This window comes from Vulpes lagopus, chromosome X (assembly GCF_018345385.1).
Source record: "Vulpes lagopus strain Blue_001 chromosome X, ASM1834538v1, whole genome shotgun sequence".
Lineage (NCBI taxonomy): Eukaryota > Metazoa > Chordata > Mammalia > Carnivora > Canidae > Vulpes > Vulpes lagopus.
Window position 1 is genome coordinate 12,404,074 of NC_054848.1, and position 18,432 is coordinate 12,422,505.

Here is an 18,432-nt window from a genome sequence, read left to right on the forward strand (position 1 = left end):
AAATATATATTTAGCTTTTGAATAAGTAAGCTTTCCTCATGATTCAAAATTGAAAGCATAAAAAAGGTATTCAGTGAAAAGTCACGAGGCTACCTCACAGTTCCCAGCAGCCATCACCACTCCCTCCCATGAGTGACCACCGTGGCTACGCTCCCATATGCAAAAGCTACCGGACGCTTCTTACGCTCTCGCAAATAAATACAAATATGTGTTTTCCTGCAGCCCACCACCATTTTGCAGAAGTGGTGACATATTATATGCATTGTTCTGCCCCTTGCTTGCTTCACTACATACCGTTCCTTGGAGATCTTTCCGTGTCATCATACAAAATTCTCCCAGTCTTTCTAATATCTGTACAGTATCTCCTACTTTATTTATTCAGTCCCCCGTTGATGAACATTTAGGTTGTTTCTGGTATTTTGCCATAATGAATTGTGTTGCACTGATTAACATCCATAATCTCCTGCATGAGCAAGTGTTGCTACTATAGGAAAACGTCTTAAATGTGGAGTTGGCGGAAATCAAGATCATATACTTTTATCATTTGACGGTCGTTCCAAATTGCTCTCTTTAAGGCTTAAGTACCAAAGTTTGAGAACCTCTGCTTTCTGGAATAATAGCCATCAGAGAGCAGGAAAGCACTCAAGAAATAACACAACTGGGGGCACCTGGGTGGCTCAGCGGTTGAGCGTCTGCCTTCGGCTCAGGACGTGATCCTGGAGTTCTGGAATCGAGTCCCGCATCTGGCTCCCGCATGGAGCCTGCTTCCCTCCCTCTGCCTGTGTCTCTGCCTCTCTCTGTGTCTCTCATGAATAAATAAATAAAATCTTAAAAAAAAAAAAAAAAGAACACAACTGGCTGCAAATGGGGGCTGTCAAAGGTCCCTGCACTCAAGGTGAGAAGAGGTAACCAGGCATGCCTATCAAATACGGTGAACAAATTCCTTGAGGGGCACACTGATAGCCATGCCAAGGAAGCCCCAGAGTGCAGGGGTGTATATAACCACCACCATGGGGTCATCTTGGGAGAAGGCTTTCTGGATGTATAACCCACCGTTAAACTGTAAATGGTGCCTTAAAGTGTCAGTGTTTTAAACAGCTAAAAGTGGTGATTCATGATTGTGCCTGCAGTAGACCTTGCAGCTCTAGCGTTCCTGGATAAGATGGAAGATAAGCAGACTAAAATCTCTGAGACACGCAGGGTATAAAAATCCAATTGACATTTAAGGTTGGTCCATGGTACTTGCTGAGAGCTCTACCCAAAGCCCAGATGAATTTTCTTATCAGAAACTCTAAACTCTTTGTGAGCACGCTGCCTACCATGTCAGAGGAGAAGCTTCATTGATGCACAGATTGTAATATTGAGAATTTAATATTCTCTTTAAAGTCTTGGATTTCTGAAGTTAGAAAATACCCCCAGAGAATGCCCAGACACAATCTCACATCTCACAAATGAGGAAGTCAAGTAAAGTGTCATGATTGGGGTTTCCATACGGTCATCAGACTTTAAAAAAATGAAAACAATTGGCGTGGAGATGACATGGGCGAGGAGAGGTTCATCAGGCTCTTCTGCTAGAGGGAAGGTAAATCTATTCGGGGCTACCTGGTAATACATCCGGCAGAGAACCTTCCTGTTCACTGAGCTCAACACTGATAAACTTTGGCTTCTAATACAAGAGATATCGGGTAACATCTTACCAAGAAAATGACACAAAAGCAGGCCTCTGGTCCTTTGAATGTGGACTGAACTGTGTTCAATGTTATAAATGAATCCTTAAGAACACATCCCGGCCCTGCTTCCTAGAGCTGGGAGCAGGGAAGTCAAGCATTTGGCTCCAGGTCACTTGTTAACTATGACATCTACCCAGTATGTTTCCCAGTGTCCCTTCCCACCTTCCATGACAGCCCAGAGCTTCTCAGAGCCCCTCCGAGGGACTAGACTAGCTCTGACTCACCAGCGTGCGGTTTGCTAGAACGGTCTATGTGCATGGGTCCACTCTCGAGGAGGTTTCCAGGATATTGCTACTCAAAGTACCGTCTGTCGACCAGCAATATGGACATCACCTGGTTAAAAGTGCAGGCTCTTGGAACACCTGGGTGTCAGTGGGTTAAGTGTCGGATTCGATTTCAGCTCAGGTCATGATCTCAGGCATGTAAGATCAAGCTCCCTGTTGGGCTCTGGGCTCAGCACAGAGTCTGCTTGAGATTGTCTCTCTCCATCTGCCCCTGCCCCCCGTGAGCACTCTCTCTCTTAATAAATAAATAAATAAATAAAATCTTTTTTTTTAAAATGCAGGCTGTTGGTCCCTGCCCCAGAACTCTTGCATTAGAATTTTAACAGATCCCCAAGTGAATCCTATGCATATTAAATTTGTGACCACTGGGACGCCTGGGTGGCTCAGCAGTTGGGCGTCTGCTGTTGGCTCAGGGCTTGATCCCAGGATCCGAGATCAAGTCCCTCATCAGGCTCCTTACACAGAGCCTGCTTCTGTCTCTGCCTCTCTCTCTCTCTCTCTCTGTGTCTCTCATGAACAAATAAATAAAATCTTTTTAAAAATAAATAAATAAATTTGTGACCACTGACAGAATATCATTTACTGTGAAGAAATCCAGAGTGGGCTTGATACTTTTGCTATGCCAGCTGGTGGTGTCCACACATTTCCCCCAACCTTCTGGCTTGAAAGTCTTGGAACCTCTATCCTCAGGTGGCCAACGTTTACCACCTTAGTCATTTAGACCTAAATTCTGTCCATACCGAGTGGCCAAATCCCTGCTCTCCAGGGACTGGGAGTATCTGAGTTCAGGACATCAGCCTTGCAGGCCTCAAGTCATCTTAGAACTCACCACACAGGGGATCCCCAGGTAGCTCAGCGGTTTAGCCCCTGCCTTCAGCCCAGGGTGTGATCCTGGAGACCTGGGATCGAGTCCCACGTCGGGCTCCTTGCATGGAGCCTGTTTCTCCCTCTGCCTGTCTCTCTGCCTCTCTCTCTCTGTCTCTCATGAATAAATAAATAACAAAATCTTAAAAAAAAAAAACTCACCACGCAATTGATAATCTTTCCTTATGGTATACTAATGAGATCAACTAAAAGTGCTAGTTGCCTGTTGTGCTCAAGTCATGCCTTGCCCAGAAAGACTAATTTTACCTGATGGTAACTGATGGGGCAAGGCTCCCTCAGTCCCTCCCCTCCCCACCCCAGCCCTAGTGTCTATCACAATGCCCGGATCAGTGACAGAAACCCACAAAACTGTGTGTGGGGGGGTCTGTGTGGTCTGTCAAACAACCTCCATTTGCCACGTGCGGAGTCACTTATCAACGCTGAAGATGCATACCTGTGCCCGGACGAACGTTCCAGTTGTACGTGATTCCCTTCCACCATGCCGGAGGCTGGTGAGCATCTTGAGCAGATAAATAAGGTGCAAGCATCTGAACGGAGGTCAGTGTTTGTTTTTTAAGATTTTATTTATTTATTCATGAGAGACACAGAGAGAGAGAGAGAGAGAGAGAGAGAGAGAGGCAGAGGGAGAAGCAGGCTCCATGCAGGGAGCCCGACACAGGACTCGATCCCGGGACTCTGGGTTCACACCTTGAGCCAAAGGCAGACGCCCAACCGCTGAGCCACCCAGGCGTCCCCAGAGGTCAGTGTTTGTAAGACGCAGCTGTCCAATTTGCCAACCCACACTGTAGGAAAGCACCCCGATTAGCATCCCCAACTACTGTTGACATAATTCACCATTATCGAAAAACTATGCCCGCTCCAGACATTAGTGAAGGGAACCAGGGCTCGCTGGCCTCTAACCTCAGGCAGGTGAGCCTTGGGGAGCCCCTTGATGTAATCGCTGTGGGCGGCCAAGCTTGTTTGAAGGGGTCTTAGCCCTTCCAGGCTACTGTAACAAAAATACCACCGACTGGGTAGCTTGGAAACAACCACAGTGTACCGTTTCTCCCAGTTCTGAAGGCTGGGACGTCCAAGACGAAGGTGCCAGCAGCTTTGGTGCTTGGTGAGAACCCACTTCCTGGTTGAGAGTCAGCTCCTGCTGGCGGAGTCTGACACGGTGGGAGGGGTAAGAGATCTGTCCCAGGGTGCTGTTCTAGGAGCCCGGACCCCATTCCTGAGGACTCCACCCTCATGACCCAATCACCTCCGAAAGGCCGCACCTGCTAATACCATCACCCGGGCACTAAAATCACAGCACATGACCCTGGGGGAGAGACATTCGGTCCACAACACAGGAAATGCGCCGGTTAAGGACACGCAGAGACGAGAGTGAACCTGCTCACGCATCCCCGAGTCCAGCTCCTTGAAGAGAGCCCCCCACTGTCTCCCACCCGGCCCAGCCTTGCATCTCCTAATTCACGTTTCTTCTCCCTCCTGCAAAATAGATCCCAGGCAGTGAGGAGGAAGGCTGTGCACTAACTGCCCGATTGGAACACACTGCCAGAGCCACAGGAATGCTAAGGTAAATGTAGAGTGCGAGGAAAGAAAACAGAAGAGCAGGGGATCCCTGGGGGGCTCAGCGGTTTGGCGCCTGCCTTTGGCCCAGGGTGCGATCCTGGAGACCTGGGATCGAGTCCCACATCGGGCTCCCTGCATGGAGCCTGCTTCTCCCTCTGCCTGTGTCTCTGCCTCTCTCTCTCTCTCTATGTCTATCATAAATAAAAATAAATCTCTAAAAAATTGGCAAGAATGGATATCCTTGTTTAAAAAAAAAAAGAAAACAGAAGAGCTAATATTTGGCGATCACATGACCATCTGCGTATGCAATGTCACATCCTCTCCAAAGAACGGGGGCTCAGAGATCCTGAGGCTCTGTCCCTTCCCTGGAGAAAGCTAATAGAACTGAAGTCACATAAGAGGCTAAGTCTGGCTGGTGACAGCAACGCCACCTGTCCCAGGCCTCTTGTCTCAAGCTACAGCTTCCTCATCTCTCATAACTCTGAGGCAAGGAACTATTTCCTGCAAAATTTATCGTCGTGAAACTGCTCAAGAGCTTGAAGGGATGCGGCATTTCCCAGGAAGCCTTTAATCAAGGAGACAGGAGCCGAAATGAGGATCCCTACAGACAGACTATAGACAGAAGACAGACAACAGACACTGGCCTACGGCTGCTTGAAGACCTGTAGTGTCCCAGGCAGGCCTGTGATGCTGAGTGTCCCAATCACCCTACAGGGTTGTCAGGAACATGAGAGCCTTGGTGTAAGGAGGGCAACCTCAGGTCAGTAGGAGGAGGGATAGGAGCGTCTACTAGGCTTCCAGGGGAGGACCCAGACAGCACAGTGGGGTCCCACCGAGTCCCCCGAGGCCTGGACCTGGCTCACCCTAACTTCTAACTTTATAGCCCCAGCAGATAAGGGTGTTGATCTGAGGGGAACAGCCCCAGGTTTCCTGAGAGCAGAGTCCCCCCAGGATCAGCCGGGCGGCAAGGTGATGAATCACCCACTGTCCGACAGAGGAGATACCACAGAGCCCCCTCCACGCCCGGGGAAGCCCGGCCTGAGGCAGGCTGTCCCACCGAGGGGCCCCTCATTTCTGCCTGCAGGCCTCAGGAGGAGGAAGACCTTGATCTCGTGGGACTGGGCCCCAGTCCTGCAGAGTGAGGAGCCCCCAGAGCAGGAGCCCAGGTGAGGACCTGGAGATAGGCCAGGAGAGTCCCGCATCCCCAGCGGCCTGTTCGCAGTTGCGGGGAGCCGAGCGCTCAGCCGGGGAGCTCGTCCTTTCTGCCTGAGCAGCCAGTCGGGGAGGCCCGGGTGGAAAGGGAGCAGGGCCGGTTATGCAGGGGGACGAGTCTGGGCCCTAAGTGGAGTTCAAGTGAGGACCCTGAGTACTAAAGACAGGATCTGTCCCCAAAAGAGGAGGCTGCCCGGAGCCCCACGCCTGCTGCCAGGCCTGGGCGTCTGTAGCAATGCCACTTGCCTTTCTCGGGACTCAGAGAGGGTACGAGATCCGTGGACTCAAGTGGGTAGGGGAGGAGTCCCAGGCTCGGACTGACAGCACTGGGTTGCCATAGAACCACCCCTGCTGGGGATCCCAGGTGGCTCAGCGGTTTAGCACCTGCCTATGGCCCAGGGTGTGATCCTGGAGACCCGGGATCGAGTCCCGCATCGGGCTCCCGGTGCATGGAGCCTGCTTCTCCCTCTGCCTGTGTCTCTGCCTCTGTCTCTCTGTCATGAATAAATAAGTAAAATATTAAAAAAAAAAAAAAAAAAAAAGAACCACCCCTGCTGACAGCCCTCAGAAACCCCTAGCGGCCTTGGCCGGATGTCACTTACTCTGACTTCTGCCTTGAAAGTTCTGGAAGGGCGCAGCCTGGGTGGCCCAGTAGTTTAGTGCCGCCTTCAGCCCGGGGTCTGATCCTGGAGTCCTGGGATCGAGTCCCGCATCGGGCTCCCTGCAGGGAGCCTGCTTCTTCCTCTGCCTGTGGCTCTGCCTCTCTCTGTGTGTCTCTCATGAATAAATAAATAAAATCTTTAAAAAAAAAAAAAAGAAAGAAAGAAAGAAAGTTCTGGAAGGCGAGGAACTTGATCTATCAATCACAACCTTAGGTTAGTGGAAACAGATTTCAGGACTGCTCAGGAATGCAGGTAAGGACGCTGAAGGTGGACTGAAGCAACTACCCAGCACCAAGGAAGCCCCCCGAGGCCTGACCCTTGCATCAGCACTGGGAGCCCCGGCACAGTCACTCAGCTTGTCTGCGAAGCACACCACGGGGGAGGCGCCAGGTCCAGGTGGGGTGGCCACGGCTCTGCGGCAGGAAGAATCATGGGCCCTAACTGGAGTCTGGCGAGATCCTCGGGGCTAACGAATGGATCCCTTTTCTGGGGGCCAACCAGGCCTAGGAGCAGCAGGCAGGGACAGCCAGACGCCTCGGGCCCGGCTTCCTGTCTAGCGACTGAGGAAGATGAAGACTGGGGTGGGCGGCGATGGACCCAGATCAGTAGAGGGAAGAGTCCCGGGCTTTGATGTGTATCAGTGGAGTCCCAAACGATCCTGCCCCCGCTGTCGGCCCTCTGACACCCCAGGCAGCCTCGGATACCCAGAAGCTCACCCTCACTTCCACCTTGGGGAACTCGGAAGGGGAAGACCTTGGTCTAAAAGGCCCAAACTTTAGTAAGCGGAGGGTGGAGTTCCAGGACCGGTCAGGTGTCAAGGTGACGGTCCTGATAGGATGGACTCAGCCACCCCGTGCCCTTGCCCCCCAGCTCTGGGAAGTTCTGACCTGCTTGAAATGCTCCAGGGAGCCGAGGGCCTTCCCTAAGGAAGTGGCCTCACTTCTGTAGTGGGAGGAGACCCAACACCCAGGTAGGAGTCCAGGATGAGGACCCTGAGTGCTAATGAGAGGACTTCTCCCCCAAAAGAGGGGGCAGACCAGAATGCCACCCATGCTCTCAGCTCCAGGAGGCTGGAGGCAGCTGTACCCAGACGTGGTGTCTCCGAACTTCTCCTCTAGTGACACAGGGATGCAGAGGACCTTGGTCTGAGCCTGGTTCACTGGGTTCAGTAGAATGAGGAGTGAGAAGTCTGCCCCTGAGCGAAGGTCAGAACTCTGGGTGAAGATGAGCTACTGACCCGTGGAGAGCTGTGGAATCCCATGCAGTCCCCACCCTGTTCTCAGGTTTTGTAGGTCCCAAGTAGCCTTGGCAGGAAGTGGATCACCCCGAACTTCCAACTCTAAGGTCCCATTTAAGCAAACACCTTGGTGTAAAAGGCATAGGCTCAGGTGCACTGAAAGTGGAGTCCCAGGACTGGTGAGGTGTCAAGGTGAGGCCACCGAGGGAGGAAATGGGGACCAGTCAACCCCCAAAGGAGACAGTTGCACCAAGCCTCTCCCGTGGGAGGCCCAGGACAGAGCTGACACATTCAGGTGCCCCTGACTTCGCCCTGCAGAGTTTCTGTAAACGAAGGCCTTAGTTTAAGGACTGGGCACCCTAGTTCAGCAGAGAGAAGCCCCAGGCCCTGGCAGGAGTGCAAGGGAAAACCCAGCGTGAGCAATGAGGGAAACCGCCGGAGAACAGAGGAGGCCTGGGCACGGTCCTCCCTGTGGGGTCAGCCTGGAAAGCCCTGGGCAGAGCTGTCAGGGTGAAACGACTCGTTTCTTAGGGGGCAGGGGAGCTGGATCAGAGCCGGTGGCCAAGCGAGGGTCTCGGTCCCAGCCAGGCCTGGCAGGCCGCAGCCCAAGGCACACGGTGACCCTGCGCAGGTCCTCGGGGTCGGGGGAGTCCTGCAGCAGTGACCTGTCCCCGCGGGGGAGACCGGCCCCCTCTTACACGGGGCCTACGCTCCTGAGCTCAAGGCATGAGCTGCCCCACCACGTTGGCGCTTGGATCTGGTCTTCGGCCTGGACCTGAAGGAAGCTGACCCCAGCACTCACCCGCACGCCCCTGCTCACAAGGTGGGCCCCCACCCAAGGGCGTCAGAGTGAGGCGTGGGCTCTCCCAGGAACGCGCTCCCGATGCCCGTCTCGGCTGGGATCGTCGTCAGTGGCCACCGTGCCCCTGAGGAGACGTGGGAATCCCTGAATGTGCTGGGGGTCTAGGCCCGGCAGAGGCACCTAATGTCTGGGGAGCCCAGGAAGCTCGCCACCAAAGATTTGGTGCAGGGAGAGGACCTGGGGTACCGCCAGGGGCCCGCCAGCGCTCCTGCGGGGGCCCAGGGCCTACGCTGAGCCCAGCACCGTGAAAGGCCTGGAGCCCCTGGCCCAAGCCACTGATACCGGCCCCGGCGCCTTCCAGGCCCAGCACGGAGAGGCTTTGAGAGATGAGGAGAAGCGAGCCCAGGCCAGGGCTGCAGCCCAGGCTGCCACCGGTGCCCCCCCCCCCCGCCAGCAGCTGGTGACATCCAAGAGCGGGTCCGGCCTTGCAGGCCGAAAGGGCCACCCACCTGCCAACGGGCGGGCGGTCAGGCGGAGCCGGAGGCAGCACGGTCGGCTCTTCTCTGTGTTCTTGCTATTTCTAAGCAACGTGCAGGTTTACCTCCCTTCTCCCTCCAACGTGTTTTTTTCGAGAAGGTTTATTTAAATTCAGAATCCAAGTTTACGAATAACACAGCTCGCGTATTTACGGCGGGTTATCAAGTTTGAGAGTCCTAGTTTTGTATTTCGTAAAACAAATCGAAAATCCCTGCGTCTTTTATTGTGATCCAGGATGAGAAAAACATAGCGCAGGAATAGGATTTTCATTAAAATGTAACAGAATCCCACACTGAGATAACAAGCTGGGGGGCGGGGGGGGGGGGGAGAAAAAAGTAAAAAGTGGTTAATTCTTGGTTTTCCTTACTCCTTTTGCTCTTTCTTTTGGTAGAATTAAAAGGTATATGCCAAAAATAAATAAATAAATAAATAAATAATAAATAAATAATGATATAAATAAATAAATAAATAAAAAAGATATATGCCTGGGGGGCACCTGAGTGGCTCAGTGGTTGAGCATCTGCCTTCAGCTCAGGGCGTGATCCTGGGGTCCTGGGATCGAGTCCCGCATCAGGCTCCCTGCATGGAGCCTGCTTCTCCCTCTGCCTGTGTCTCTGCCTCTCTCTCTCTCTCTCTCTGTGTCTCTCATGAATAAATAAATAAAATATTTTTTTAAAAAAAGATATATGCTTGGATTTGCTTATTAGCCTTTCAAGAATGTGGGAGAAATTAAATCGTCACAAATTAGAGCTCTCGTTGGCTCCTTTGTTCATGAACATGAATGGAGCATCTGCTGCTCGAGGCTTCCTGCTAGTCCTAGGACGTGCACACAAAGACCCGGGCCCTGCCAATAACACTGGGGAGTCCAAGACAAGCTACCACATGAGGAACGTGCCGAGATGCGCTCCTAATCCGGAAGGGACAGTCAACAGAAGAGAGGGGGAGGGAGGAGATGCCACACGGAAGCAGTCCAGGGTAGATACCCAGACAAGGCAGGTTGGGCAGCTGCCAGTCTCCTGGGGGAGGGAACTTGTAAGTTTGGCTGCACCAAGGGTTAGCTGAAGCCACTGAAATGGTGAGCAGGGCCCAGAGCCCCAGATGGAGACTCTCACAGTGGAAAGGCTACGTCTGCAATGTCTGAGAGACTCGTGACAGTCCCTTAGGGAGGTGGAAAAGTAGAAAGGAGTCCTCAGCCACCTGGAGCAGGGGTAGAAGGGCTCCTGGGCTCTCTGTTCTCGGGCAGGTGGACACAGGGCACTAGCTGGGTGTTTTGTGCACTGCAGTGTCCTCAGAGTTCCTGAGAAGAAGGGGGATGCTGGTCAGTCCCCCCACTTTGCCCTGGCCTGGGGCAGGTGGGGGATTGACCACTCCATCAAAAGGAAACCTAAATTGGGCATTCTTCTGTGGAATATGGCAAACTCTAAATGATGTCTAGCTTTTGGGTGGTGGTGAAATGAGTAAAGACAGAGATGGGGGGTGGCACCTGGGTGGCTCAGTCGGTTAAGCATCTGCCTTCAGCTCAGGTCATGATCCCAGAGTCCTGGGACCGAGCCCCACATCAGGCTCCACACTCAGCAAGAAGCCTGCTTCTCCCCCTCCATCTCCCTGCTGCTCCCCCTGCTTGTGCTCTCTTTCTCTCTTGCTCTGTCAAATAAATAAATAATCTAAATAAAGGAGATGGGTTGCATGCAAGGGCAGTTGAGAGGGAGGCAAGTCATGGCCCTTTACACACCTGTAGTAGCGTCACGGTGTATCCACCTGGGAAGCTCACCACATGCCACATTCAAGTGACTAACCATCTTATGGGGAAATATTTGGTTTTATTTAGTAAGGAGCACTTTGGCTGATTTGGGTTTTTTTTTTCCCCTCCCTAGAACATTGCATATTTTCTGACCTCCTCCTCAATTAAAAAAAAGAAAAAAAAAAAAAGTCCCAGTGTGGTATGTGGCATCATCTGGGTCAAAATAATCATGGCAATTGCTATTCAAAAATATCTCAATACTTGTCAGGCTCTGTGCTGGATTTGCAACATATATTCCAATATCCATCGGTCTTGGAAGACAGGGCTTATCCAACCTGCTCCACCGATAAAGAATGTGGGGCTCGGAGAGTTTACTCACGTGACTGAGGTCACCCTGCTGGTAGGCCGCAGAGTGGCCAGGGCCAGACCCGTGGTGTGAATCTATCTAGATCCCCCACCACCCTGCACCTCTCAGCCAGAGGCAGATACTGTGTGTCATAATTCACATTTTGTTTCACGACTCCGAGATCTATCTCAGGTGATAAAAAGAGGGCTGTGCACACAGACTACTGGTTTCGAATACGTAGCTGGAGTAATAAAATATCAAAGAAGTGGTGTGAATAGAGGAAAAGACAGTATTTGGCGACCGTAGGATCATCTACCTACGCAGTGTCACAGCACCTCAAAAGCCAGGGGCTCACAAACCCACGCAGCTCCATCCCTGCCTTATAGAAAGTCAATGCAGCAGAACCCAAGTTACATAAGAGGCTAAGTCCAGTTGGTGAAGAGAAGATTCCTTCTGGCTTCTTCTCTGACAGCCCAACACCTGTCGTGGGCCCGCTCCTTGAGCGGCGGCTTCCCAGTCTCCCATCACTCCTGCCGCACCGATTCTATCTGCAGGGTTTGCAGTAGGAAAGTTGCTTGAGTTTGCAGGGACGCAGCCTTTCATGTAGGAACAGGAGCCAAGATGTGGAACCCTACGTAGGAGGACGGAGAGATCGACACCCCGGAATATAGGTGGTCTCTCCGAGACTACGAACCTGCTCCTGCCCTCACACCTACAGCTCCCCGGGCAGGGCTGCCCATGCACTCGTCCTTCGGGGCTCTCAGGGCCATGAGCGCCTTGGCCTAAGGAGGGCGGCCTCAGGTCAGTGGAGGGGCAAGTGCGGGCCGCTGATGGACACGGAGGGGAGGGCCTAGAATGAAGAACGAGGAAAGGACTCAACCAGAACAGTGGGATCCCTGGGGGCCTGCCCTGGCTGTCAGCTCTCGAGGGTCTGGAACAGTTGCAGCTGGATTTGGCTCGCCCCGTCTTCCGACTCCGTGACTCCAGGAAGGCGAGAATCCTGATCTGAGGGGAGCGGCATCCCAGGAAGGGGCCTGACACCACAGTGCTCGGTGTCACGGTGAGGACAGCGAAGGAGCGAGGGAAACACCCACCTGAGAACATAGGAGGCCCCCAAATCCCCCCCGCTTACCCTGGGAGGCCCAGAGAAGAGCTGTGAGACGAGGGAGCCTCAGTCCGGCCTGCAGGGCAGTAGGAAGAGGAGGGCTTCGGTGCAGCGGCCCCTTCTGCACAGGAACTGACCGCAAACAAGGTGACGACTCAGTGATAGGAGGGGACTCCCCCTGGCAGGGAGGGTCCCACAGAGCCCTGCAGGTTCCTATCCCCGCATAGTCCAGGAGCCTGTCATTTTGGCCCGGAGAGTCACAGGGATGGAAGGGCCTTGGTGTAATGGGTGGCCCTACTGTCACAGAGGGAGGAGTTTTGGCCCTCAGGGGGGTCCAGGTGAGGACCTGCGTGCTAATGAGAGGGACTCTCCCCAAACCAGGGGACTTCTCCGAGCCCCACCCCTGCTCTTGGCCTTGGGAGGCCTGAGGCGGGGTAAGCAGATGTGTTCCAGCCCATGTTCTAGGCATTCAGGAAGGTGAGGACTCAAGTGTGAGGCTGACAGACCCAGATCAGGAGGTGGAGGAGTCCCAAGCCGTGATGCATGTCAGTCAGGCCCCAAACAGTCCTGGGCCTGCTGTCAGCCCTCAGAGGTGCCACTCAGCCCTGGCCAGCTGCAGCTCACCCTGATTTTCTCCTCGGGGAATCCAGAAGGTGAGGACATTGGTCTGAGGGGCAGGGACGCAGAAAAGTGGAGGATGAAGTTCCAGGACTAGTCAAGTGTCCAGGATGTGGACCCTGAATGTGGACCGAGAGCTCACTCTGCCCAGCGCTGTTGGCAGCCCTGGGAGCCCCGTGCAGGGGTAGCCACATGCGGTGCACCCCCAGCTCTCCCTCAAAGGAGGCAGGGAGGTGAGGGCTTTGTTCAGAGGCCGGTGGGCTCATGTCCGTCGAGGGACTCCCAATGAGCCCAGGCCAGAGAAGGCCCTCACCGAGCTGTCAGCCCTCGGTGCCCCCTGGCAGGGACGGTGGGCTGAGGTGTCCCTTCGCCTCCTCTTAGGGATTCCAAGAAGGTGAGGGCCCGGTTTTAGGTGTCAACTTCAGCACAGCAGAAGGGAGGGGCCCAGGCCCCACCAACAGAGGATATGATGTTGCTGACTGTAAAGTGAGGGGCCTCCACCGGCACAGAGGATCCCCACTACCAGCCCTTGCCGTCACCCCAGGCAGCCCCAGGCAAGGCCGGCTGCAGCCTAAGACATATCCTAACTTCCTCAGGGCTCCTCAGGGGACAGGCTGACCAGGAGAGGAGCCCCGTGGGGTCCAAGAGCAGTGCCCTGGCAAAAGGGCTCGCAGCCCCTCATCCTTCTCCTGGGAGCCACACCACGTGCCCTGCTGCCACCCCCTTTCTGCTGTCCTTAGTCATCACGCCTCAAGGTCAGAAGAACAAGCTCCCTGCCCATGAGAAAAGCCGCCAGGCCGGAGGTGAGTGAGAGTCTTGGGGTGCACATGCCACTGTGGCAGTGGAAGAAACATCTCCCGTCTCCTTCTCTCCTTTTTTTGGGCCATATTCCCCAGAGCAAGGGCCATGTCAGGCCACACAGCACTCTCCAGGAGCCTGGGGAGCCCTAAACACCTCGGCTGCTTTCCGTGGGTGTTGTACGCATGGAGTCTTGTGAAGGTGCTAAGAGCAAAGCACAGGTTCCCGCCAGGCTAATGTGAATATTTTTAGATCATTGTTCACTAGAATGGAGTCCCCTCAAGTCAGCTCTATGGCGCCAAGGAAAGCAGACACACCATGAAACGGCTTCTCTTTTCCAAACCAACCCAACATGCACCCAAAAAAGTGGCGAAGATAAGTGGGCTTGGTCAACATACCCAAAATACTCAAGAATGGGCAAAATGAAAACTGTGAAGAGAAACAAGACAGGGAGGAACACAGGGGAGGAAGAGTTGGCCTCACACTAAGCTCTGAGAAGAACTCGCGGAGGGTGAAGCCATGAGCAAGCGCTGAAGGATGGGCAGATGCGTGATGAGGTGGGCAGGAGTGACAAGGGCCCCTAGGGCAGAAGAGGGCCCTCTCCACACTTCCCCACTGAACACGTTCATTCAATTCTGTGCATTTATTGGGGAGCCAGGGTGGCTCCCTGCACACACAACAGATAAGTGAACAAAACAGTGCCCCCCTGTTTTGTGGGCCAATGGGCTAGGGATCAAAGATCTTGATCAATCAGTTAAGCATCTGTCCTCACCTGGGTTGTGATCTCAGGGTCCTGCTGAGTAGGCAGCCCGCTTCTCCCTGCCCGCCCCCCCCCCCCCCCGGGCTTGTGCACTCTCTCTCTCTCAAATAAATAAATACAGTCTTAAAAAAAAAATCTTAGCATCTTTTGACATTTCTCCAAGGAACCAGAACCCTCAATCACAACACTAGCACGAAAAAACAAGAGCTTCGCAAAATCAGGAGTGTCTTTCTTTTCTGGGTTAAAGTTTCTTTTGTTTCTTTGACCATGAGTCAGAAATTTCAGGACATCAATGCACTGAGATTATCCAGTGGGATTTTGAGATCACTCCTAACAAACAACCCTGAAAGCTATAGTTCATACAGAAAAGCCTATAAAATACATGTATAGAGTTTAAAGAATAATTACATGGGGGGATCCCTGGGTGGCTCAGTGGTTTGGCGCCTGCTTTTGGCCTGGGGCGCGATCCTGGAGTCCCGGGATCGAGTCCCACGTTGGGCTCCCGGCATGGAGCCTGCTTCTCCCTCTGCCTGTGTCTCTGCCTCTCTCTCTCTCTGTGTGTCTCTCATAAATAAATAAATAAATCTTTTTTTTTTTTGAAGAAAGAATAATTACATGAACACTTATGTGCCTACATGTAGATTAAGAAACAGAACATTGTCAGTACCTCAGGAACCCCCCAGTGGTCCTTCCCTAGCGATCCACCCATTCCTACCTGCTATGGGCTGAATGACTGTGCCCCCACCCCCCGCCCTTCCATATGTTGAAGCCCCAGTGGCATGGTATTTATGGTGGGGGCCTTTGGAGAGATAATTGGGTCATGAGGGTGGAACCCCCATGATGGAATTAGTGGCCTTATAAGAGCAGAGGTAGCCCCCCACCCACCCCTCGGGAGGACATAAGAAGAAGACAGCCTTCAGCAAGCCAGGAAGAGGGCCCTCACGAAGACCCGAACCTGCTGGCACCCTGATCTTGGACGTCTCAGCCTCCAGAACTGTGAGAAACAGATGTTTGCTGTGTAAGTCACCCAGCCTACGGTCATTTTTTTCTAGCAGCCTGAGCTAAGACACTATCCCAGAGGTAACCACTATTCTGAGTTTTGTGTTATTTGTTCTCTTTTCTTTTCCCCTGACTTTGAATATATCTTTAAGCAATCTAATCCTTTGTCCAGCTTGACCTGCCTTTGAACTTTATATAAATGGAACTACACTGTAAGCAATCATCTGTGACTCGCTCTCTTTGTTTTCTATTATATCTGTGATATTCACCCACGTTGAAGCGTGTGGTTCTCTAGTTTGCTCATTCCCATTACCGTGTCACATTTGTTTTGTGCTAGTCTCAGCCTATCAGTAGCACTGTTGTGGTTGAACTGGCACTTGTGGCTTTTATTATGATTTTTAAGGTGCTCTTCAGCAATAACCAATAACCATCAGGCAACTTTGAAAAATGAAAGCTTAAAAAAATAAAATGAAATAAAACAAATAAAAATAAATTTAAAAAAAAAGAAAAATGAAAGCTTACTGTTTATGGGACCTGGAAGTTACACAGCACACCTGGGGCTCTACAAAGACATTGCAGGTAAAGAGAGAGAGAGAGAGAGAGAGAGAGAGGTTGAGAGAGAGAGAGGGAGACCGCTAACCTGGGATTCCGCTTTTACTGGGGTCAAGGATGGGGGCCTAGGGTTTCTGCAAGTTCACTCTTTATTGGTAAATATAAAACATGAGAGCAAGAATTCAAAGCATAGGGAGAGAGGGATGTCTGGGTGGCTCAGGGGCTGGGCGTCTGCCTTCGGCTCAGAGTGTGATCCCAGGTTCAGGGATCGAGTCCCATGTCAGGCTTCCTGTGGGGAGCCTGCTTCTCCCTCTGCCTGTGTCTCTGTGTCTCTCATGAATAAATAAATAAAATCTTTTTTAAAGATTTAAAATATTTTTTAAAATATTTTTTAAAGATTTAAAATCTTTTTTAAAATCTTAAAAAAGATTTAAAATCTTTTTAAAAGATTTTATTTATTTATTCATGAGAGACATAGAGAGAGGCAGAAACATAGAGGGAGAAGCAGGCTCCACGCAGGGAGCCCGATGTGGGACTCGATCCCTGAACTGCAGGATCAAGGCCTGAGCTGAAAGCAGAGCTTAACCGCTGAGCCATCCAGGTGTCCCAATAAAATCTTAAAAAAAAAAAAAGAAAAAAAGCATAGGGAGAGAAAGAAAAAATAGTGGCCCAAATGGTCAGTTATGGCAATCAATCAGGATCTCTCAAACAAAAAAGCCTGGGGTATAGGGCATGGCATGGCTCTTTATCTGATCTACTGCGGCTGGCAACGCATTTATAGCACACAGCCCTCTCTGACACAGATCCTCCGCAATCAAAACTTAAATCATGTTTTTGCATTACAAGAAGAAAAGCCAACTGCCAGGGCTTATGATACACATTCCAACGGGTAAATATGCCTCAATGTATTTCTCCACTTTGGTTAATATTTGAGTTGTTTAATGCTGCTATGAAAACCTCTGTAGCTATGTCCTGGTTCACTTGTGCAAAAGGTTTTCTACGTTTCATATCTAGTACTGGAACTACTGGGTCATAGGACATGCACATGTTCAAGTTTACTAGGTAGGTCGTACCTAACTCTTTCCGAAGTGGCGATACTAATTTTCACCACAATGGAAGAGAATATGTTGATCTATATCTTTTACCAGCATTTGGTACTTTTCTACTTTTAATTTTTTGTCCAGTTGATGTGTAGTGATGTCTCCTTGGGGTTTTATTTTATTTGAATTAATTTCTTTATTTATTCACGAGACGCAGAGAGAGAGAGAGGCAGAGACACAGACAGAGGGAGAAGCAGGCTCCATGTAGGGAGCCTGACATGGGACTCGATCCTGGGTCTCCAGGATCACACCCTGGGCCAAAGGCGGCGCTGAACCACTGAGCCACCCGGGCTGCCCTCCTTGGGGTTTTAGTTTGCATTTCCCTGTTTACTATTGAGGTTGATGGCCTCACCGTATGTTTATTGCTCATTTGGATATCCTCTTCTGAGATGTCTATTTAAATTCTCTACTTATTTTTTTTTCTCTACTTATTTTTCTGCTAGGTTGTTTCCTTACTGATTTTTACGAGTTCTTTATATAATCCTCGCATAGTTAACATGTTTTGTAAATATCTTATACTACCTGTTTTTTCATAATTTTTATGGTGAATTTTTTTTAAAGATTTTATTTATTTATTCATGAGAGACACAGAGAGAGAGAGAGAGGCAGAGAGACAGGCAGAGGGAGAAGCAGGCGCCATGCAGGGAGCCCGACGTGGGACTCGATCCCAGGACTTCAGGATTACGCTGTGGGCCGAAGGCAGGCGCCCAACCACCGAGCTACCCAGGGATTGATTCCCTTTTATGGTGAATTTTAAGGAAGTCTTTAATTTCAAGGATTTCTTTCAAATTTATCAATGTTTTTCTTAAAATTTTGTGGTTTTTTATATCTCATGTAAGAAATCTTGCCCCATGTTAAGATGATAAAATATTTGGGGTACCTGGGTGGCTCAATCAGCTAAGCTAAACCAGCTCTTGATTTTAGTTTGGGTCACGATCTCAGGGTTGTAAGAGGGAGCCCCACGTTGGGCTCCACCCCCAGTGGAGAGTCTCGCTCTCCCTCTCCATCTGCCCCCTTCCTCAAAAAAAAAAAAAAAAAAGAGTAAAATATTCTCTCATATTTTCTTCTAAAACTTTTGTTATTTTGCCTTTCATATTATTCCTCTAATTCAACTGGCATGAATCTTTGGGTAAGTTTTGAGAAATGTATGACATTTCTTTTTTATCCATATTCAATGCCAATTACTGAAAAATTCATCCTCTCCCCAATAATGTACCATTGCCTCCAATCTTGTGCTAAAAGTCCACATGTGAGCATATTTCAGGGTTCTGTGTTGTTCCATAGGTTTCTTAGTCTATTCCTGAGATGACACTACATTGTCTTAATTACTATAGCTTTTATAGTAAGCCCTGCTACCTGGGAGGGTAAATCCCTCCAACTTTGCTCTTCTTCATTTTTTCTTCTTGACCCCAAACTCTTCCACATAAATTTTTTTTCAAAGATTATTTATTTATTTATTTATTTATTTATTTATTTATATATGAGAGACACAGAGAGAAGGCAGAGA